The sequence below is a fragment of the Dromaius novaehollandiae genome, chromosome 34 (genome assembly GCF_036370855.1).
Source record: "Dromaius novaehollandiae isolate bDroNov1 chromosome 34, bDroNov1.hap1, whole genome shotgun sequence".
Lineage (NCBI taxonomy): Eukaryota > Metazoa > Chordata > Aves > Casuariiformes > Dromaiidae > Dromaius > Dromaius novaehollandiae.
Window position 1 is genome coordinate 230,131 of NC_088133.1, and position 6,496 is coordinate 236,626.

The following is a 6,496-nucleotide window of genomic DNA, read 5'->3' on the forward strand; positions in this document are numbered from 1 at the left end:
GAGCTGCCCCAGCTCTGGGGGCTGTCGCGAGGCTGCTGCTGCTCCTCGATGACAGTTACTGCCGGGGAGGCGGGTGCCGGCCTGGGAGGCTTCCAGGTGTGGTGGCACCCGCGCGAGGGAGGAGCTGGCTCGAGCATCCTCCCGGTGTCGGTGGCACGCGGGGGCCTCGGGATGCCCTGGGCCAGCAGGGGAGCGCAGCAGGGTCCTGCGGCCCCCGTGCCTCTCGCTCACTTTCGGGCATGTCCCGGGTCATGGCTGCTGCAGCTGGGCTGCGGCCACAGCTGGGTTTCCTCCTCGGCGCCAAGGGCTGCGTCTGTCCCCGGCCCCTGTGCGACAGGCCGCGGTCGGGCCTTGGGCACGGAGGTGGGTTCGGCTTCGCCGAGCTCCTGTAGCAGGAACGAATGGGGAGAAGCTTCCTCAGGACTTTGGGAGAAACTCAAATCTGTGGTCTGCAGGGGATGGCATTAATGACAGGGTAATTATGAGGATAAGCATGCGACGTAGCTGCAGATGATAGCTTTATTTGAAGCTGTCTTAGAGAAGCATTCTGCCCACATAACTTGCCGTATTCTGATGCACTTAGAGCAATAAAATATCTGGAGCGTTTCTGTTCCCTTGTGGGTTGTGTTTTCAAAATTGAGACAATACTAATATTTAAGGAAATAAATCTTGTATGTGGCAGAATTTTAATAAAATTTACTTGGACTTGAATTTGAATAGTGCAAAACGAGTTCTTTCATGGTACAGATACTCTCAGGGAGGGGAAACTGTAAATGTTATTCAGAAAAGCTTCATGCAGCAGTAGTAGAAATTGAGTTAGGTTACTCAGATGCTGGAGGGATCTCACTGGAAAAAAAGATGTGGTGGTTAATAAGAACAAGATCATGTTTTTTCCAGGTGGGGAAGCAGGTGTCTGCAATTGTTAGGTCTTGGCCTTTCCTGGGGTCCAGGTGTCCTCAGCAAGTCCACAGCGAGTGGGATGTTTGTGCTTCGAAGGCGCTGTCCCTGCAGCGGCGGCTGACGCCGGAGTCCCGTTGCACGGCGCAGAGGCGAGCGCGCAAGGCCGGTCCGCGGCAGAGGAGAGGCGGCTGCCAAGAAGAGCAGCGCCCTGCCCTGGAGATGTCCTGACCCAATTTGCGGGTAGAGCGTGTGCTCCCTTCTGTTCCTACAGATACTTTCACTCATGTAAATGCTGAGATGCAGCGGCATTCCCATGCTGCTCTGGCAGCGGGGAGTTCTGCGAGACGACTGCGTCCTTCCCCGACCCGCTCTGCTGCCCTCCAGACCTGCGATGTTTCTGCACACTCTGCTTGCGTGGAAACTTGTTAATCCTACCAGTGCAGCTCTGGTCACGTAGATGTGCAAGCAGCAATCTTGAGAGCCCTAATCTGATTGAGTTTGGTTGTGGGAGCAGGGTAAGTGCGGCTCTCGGAAATGTGAACTGGTCATGAATCAGCCTGGAGTATGTGCTTGTTTGGTCACCTAATAAAGGGAAATGCACTGGATAAGGGTAATTGATGATCTCTGGAAGAGGTGCTGTGTATCACAGCTCACTATTTCACAGGCCTGTGCTGCACAACTTGCATGTCTCAACTTTGGCAGGCCGTATTTCCTCTTCCGCATGGTCTGGTGTGGAAGGTGGTTAATGATGCCCTGTCTCCTTCTGCTAAACACAGCAATTCACCAGGTGTGAGGCAGCGCCGGGAGCTACAGCCCACATGTGGGGCTTGCGGTGCCCTTGGAATTTTTTCAGGCTGGAACTATGGGACACTCAGGTTTTGACTGCATCTGAGCAGGAAGGCTATTGGCGTACTTTTTCCACACAAGGTGAATTGCATTCATAAGCCTTCATCTTAAAAACCAATGGAGAATATGCAGTTGCTTCTGCATTGCCCTCCAGGCCTGAGCCCCTCACAAGCCTCCTGATGAGTCTTCTGCAAGGCCATGAGCAAATTAACGGTTGTCTCTTCTGTATATCCAAAGGTTTGCTTGGAAAAGGCCCTAAGGAATGATGTCTCACTTGCACCATCAGTACCTCTTACAGCTTACTCACATATTTTTATTCTTTGCTTGATTTCTGTTATGCAAACTTGGAAACTTTTCTCCCCTTCACTAGAGCCTAGAGACACCAGTGTTCATTTCTGCAGATTTGCAGTTAATTTTGCATGTTGGAGCAATGAAAAATGTATCTCTGTTCTTGGCAGCTTTGAGCCCAGACTTGTCTCCTCCTTTTACCTTTTTCCTTTCGTGATTATTATTCCGAGCAGCAGACTCTACAAAACTCTCGGTAGGGGAACATGCAGGGGGACGGTGGCACTGCGTGCAGCCGGCAGTGGTGACCATCAGGACAGTCTCGCCTCAGGGGTCGGGCTGGGCCGCGGGCTGGGTCCAGCTGGCCTGCTTGGGCTGTGGAGGGGAGGCGAAGCTGAAGAAGAGACCAGGACTTGGTCAGAGCAGTCCAAGGCTACGCATCTCAAAAGGAAGAAAAATGAGTCAAATGTCCTTGAATCCACGAGGCAACGTTTGCTGCCGTTAACCCGCTGGGCTGCCGCTGTGTGCAGTGAGAACGTTGCCTCCCTCCTGTGCCCAGAGGTGTCCAGAGCTGAATCGCATGTGCCTGTTCCCCCTCATCGCCGTCAAAGGATGTCGCTGCAGGTGCCACCAAGATCAGACCTCGCTGGGGCAAGCACGGTGTGTCGGCGCTGCCTGGCCGTGGGCACAGCTGGGCTCCGCGCTCTGGCTGGGGATGCTCAGAGCTCGCGACTGGTTCTTGGGTGAGGGTTACAGAGCAGGCTGAAACACAAGTCCTGTTTTAAGAGGCAGTGCAGTGGCTTGTCATCTCAGAGAAAAAAAATCTTGTAATTGAAATGTGCCATTTCAGAATTGAAATGTGCCATTCTCTGCTCAGAGAGGGGCAGGCACAGTTCCTCCTGTCTTGCTTCCTAAGCATTCAAGAGACGCTGTGCAGCCCAAATGCAGATCAAATAGCTCAAGCCTGTCAATCACATACGGCTGACAACAACAGACTGCAGAATAAATACCCAAGACATAAACCATCTCTCAGACCTGGCAATCAATAATAGTGGCACATTTCTGAGTCAGGCCGAGGCAGGCAATGTCACCAGGAGTTTGGGAGCAGTGCAGAGCAGGTCACATCTCTGCTCACAGAGCAGCTCCTGGTTGTGCTGGGTGCTGCGCACTGGCTGCAAGCAATGGGACGTGCACTGGAACGCTTGCAATTGTGAATGACCAGGGCCAAGAGAGGGAGAAATGATTTGTTCCACAAGTCTATCAGCAAAAAAGAACCCTGCACTCAGGCTGCCCAGAATTACTTTGCATCCTGCTGGACTCCCTTTCACTAGTCAAAGGTGGCCGAAAAAGCCCTTTATATCTGGCGAGAGCCAAATCAGAGTGCAGGAAGAGGGGTGTTGTGCAAAGGGCAGGTGGAGCAGCCCCTGGCTGGAACCACTGCGAAGACAATGGAGGGGAAACGGTGGCGGGGGAAGAGCAGAAACAGGAGCAGGGGTGACAGCAAATGCTATGGGCAAGGTAAGTTTGTTGTGGTGTGCAGCTGAGGCAGTGGTATCTGCGCAGCCCCAAAAACACATTTCATGCTCGAGAGCACCCTTGCCTAGACTGCAGTACTTTGGGTTACCCAACTGCAAAATTTCCTTCTGCTGCTGCTGAGTCTTGGGGTAAGGGGAGGAAAGTGTTGGCAAATTTCTGCTATTAGTATCTCTTCCAAACTTGTGCACTTTCCTGCTCTGATTCTTGAGGGTACAGCCAGGCTTAGCACATATCAAATCAGTATTAGCATCCCCGCGTGCTGTGCCGTGCCTGGGTTCAGGTGGGATCTGAGCTGCTCCTCTGCCAAGTCTCTGCTCTTGCCTCCGTTGGAGCACTCAGCGCCTTTGCAGGCGAAGCCCAGAGCTGTGTATTATGGCAGTTCAAGCAAAGTTCATGTGATAAGTGGGCTCCTTTCAGATAATGCATTAAGCAGATGGATTATAGGAAGGAGGGGAAACGAATAACTAAAAGCAGCTGGCACATCCACCAGCTGAAGTGTCAATTTGGTGTCGCTCCATCACCTAAAGAAATGCAGCACAGGCAGTAAATTAGTTTTCATAGCAGAACTTGGAGCAATCTCATTTTAGAGGGGGCCGGATGAGTTGCACGCACCTTCTTACCATCTCTGTGACATCCCCAGCCAGGAAAGCAGCAGCAAACTGCAGCTGGAAAAGTGCTGCCTGTGGGAAGCGCTGCTGCTGCTGCGTTCCTCCATGGAGGAGGCAAAGGGCTGGGCAGGGGCAGATTGGCACAGGCTGGTTTTCCTGGAGCTGCTCCCTGAAGAGCGGCTGCTGCGGAGCTGTGTCCCCCGCCGTGAAGGGGAGACGAGCGCGGGGCCAAGCATGCAGGGCAGGGCGGTCTGTCTGCTTCCCTTCCGTGCCGGCGGATGTGACATGGCTGTGAGCTGATGCCTGCCTGAGCGTGCTGCGCCTGGACGTGGTCATGCCGCAGTGGCATCCCCTAACAGTGCAGATGCAAAGCCCCCTCCTCGGGTGGCTGCTCAGCCCCATGACTCTCGTCTCACGGCTGGTCTTCGGCGAGCTCGGCCTTGCCCAGACGTGTTTCTCCAGGCCATGCGAGCGAGCGAGGTGGACTCAGGCCGGGGCACTCTGCATCCCGCAGTCATAGCGGTGCCGTTACCAGCTCTGCCGTGCGGGAGGCCGAGCTGGGCTGGAGGGCACGACTGGCAGGACAGGCCTTAATTCCAGAGGATGCTTCTCGCCTGAGAAAGTTTGCAGCCTAAACTGGCAAAAACTTTCACGTGTAATGGAGCCAAGCTGCCTGACGAGGCACTGCCACCTCGGCAGCCCGGCTGCTCAGCTCTGCCGGTCCTGCTGCTTCCCAAGGAGCCTTGCACACAGTGTTTTTGCCCTGTTTGGTCCCAGACTGTAGCCTGACTGGAGGAGTAACTTAAAACCAGCTTGTTTGTTCTTCCACGATCAAAATGAAAAATGTATGCAATGTTAGACTAGCTTTATTATTCATTAGCAGCATTAATTATTCAGTGGCACCCCTTGACTAGTCTCTGGTTGAAGATACTTGCAGCAGGAAGAGCTTTTCAAGACAAGTCAGCACAGTGTGATCTATTCCACAAGCAAGATGAGAAGGTGTTCAGGAGGGGACGCTGCGCGCCAAGGCAGCTCATGCAGAGTAGACCGACCTCGCGATTGTGGCCTGGGGCTCCTGGGAGCCGTGTTCGATTCCTGACTCTCCACAGGTCTCCAGGGACCTCCCGGAGTCCCTTGTGCCTCTGCTCCCCGCGACGGAGGAGGCAGCCGAGAGGCGTTCTGGGCTGCAGGGGGGCGAGCGAGCGGGGTCCTGGCCCCTGCCCCTCTTCCCAGGCTGCTTGCCGTGCTCTGGGTCTCGGGCCCGGCTCTCCGCCTTGCTTTGGGCGCTGGGAAAGCGGCAGCGGGGTGGGAGGCGCTCGGGCTCCTCTGCCCCCCTTTGCCGAGCCCCCTCCCAGCAGTCCTCTGCCCTGGGCGGCGGCGATCGGCCCCGAGGGCTGCAGGGAGCCCTCCCGAGCAGCGCTGGCCCTGCTCACCGTCCCTTTGCGGTGCCCTTGAGCCGTGCCAGGCGGGAAGCAAGGCGCGGAGAGCTCTGGACAACAAGTCTCTTTCCCCGGCTGTTGTTTGAGGCCGGGGCTGCAGCGAGGCCGCTGCTGTGGTTCCGGTGGCTGTGACCGCCGCTGAGCATGGGGGGCAGGCTGGGGGGGGCTCTGCGGGCGCAGGGACTGCACGGGGCCGGGAGGGCTGGTGCTCCAGCAGCTCTCCCCGGGCAGGTCTGCGGTGCCTGGGCGGATGCTGAGGACAGCAGAGGCTGAGGACAGCTGGCCGACAGCACGAGGCAGCATCCTCTTGCCTGTAGCCGTGGCTCGGGCTGCTTCAGCGCCAGGCGTTTCCGTACTTGCATCTACTTCACTTTTTTTTTAAATTCCCCTTTTCTCTTTAGCAGATGAGCTCCCCAGGGCTCTGCCCCTTGCTACAAGCCGAGCCTCGCTCCTGTTCCTGCTTTACTTCCGTGGAGCTTCATAAGGTGTTGAAACTGGCTCGTTGCCATCTGCCCTAAGTGGACACCACCACATCAGAAGTCTCTGTCCCTGCCTGTCCCCCGTCGCTGCAGCCGGAAGGGTGGCAGGTGCCTCCCCGAGCACAGCAGCGCTGGGGCCCCTCGCTCCCGCTCCCGCTCCCACTCCCGCTCGCCGTCCCTTCGCAGTACCCAGGAATGACCCTGCCCCTCGGGGCACCCACGGAGCCCTCACAGCTGGATGCAGCCGTCATCGCTTTGCTGTCAGGGGAAGGAGCTGCCAACCAGGGAGCTGTGGCCAAGTGCAGCGATGTTTATCTTCTACCTGGACGATAATCAGAACTCAACAGAAGGAAGCTCAGGCTCGTGAGGCTTAATGATCGTTCAGCGCAGAACTTGGAAGTAA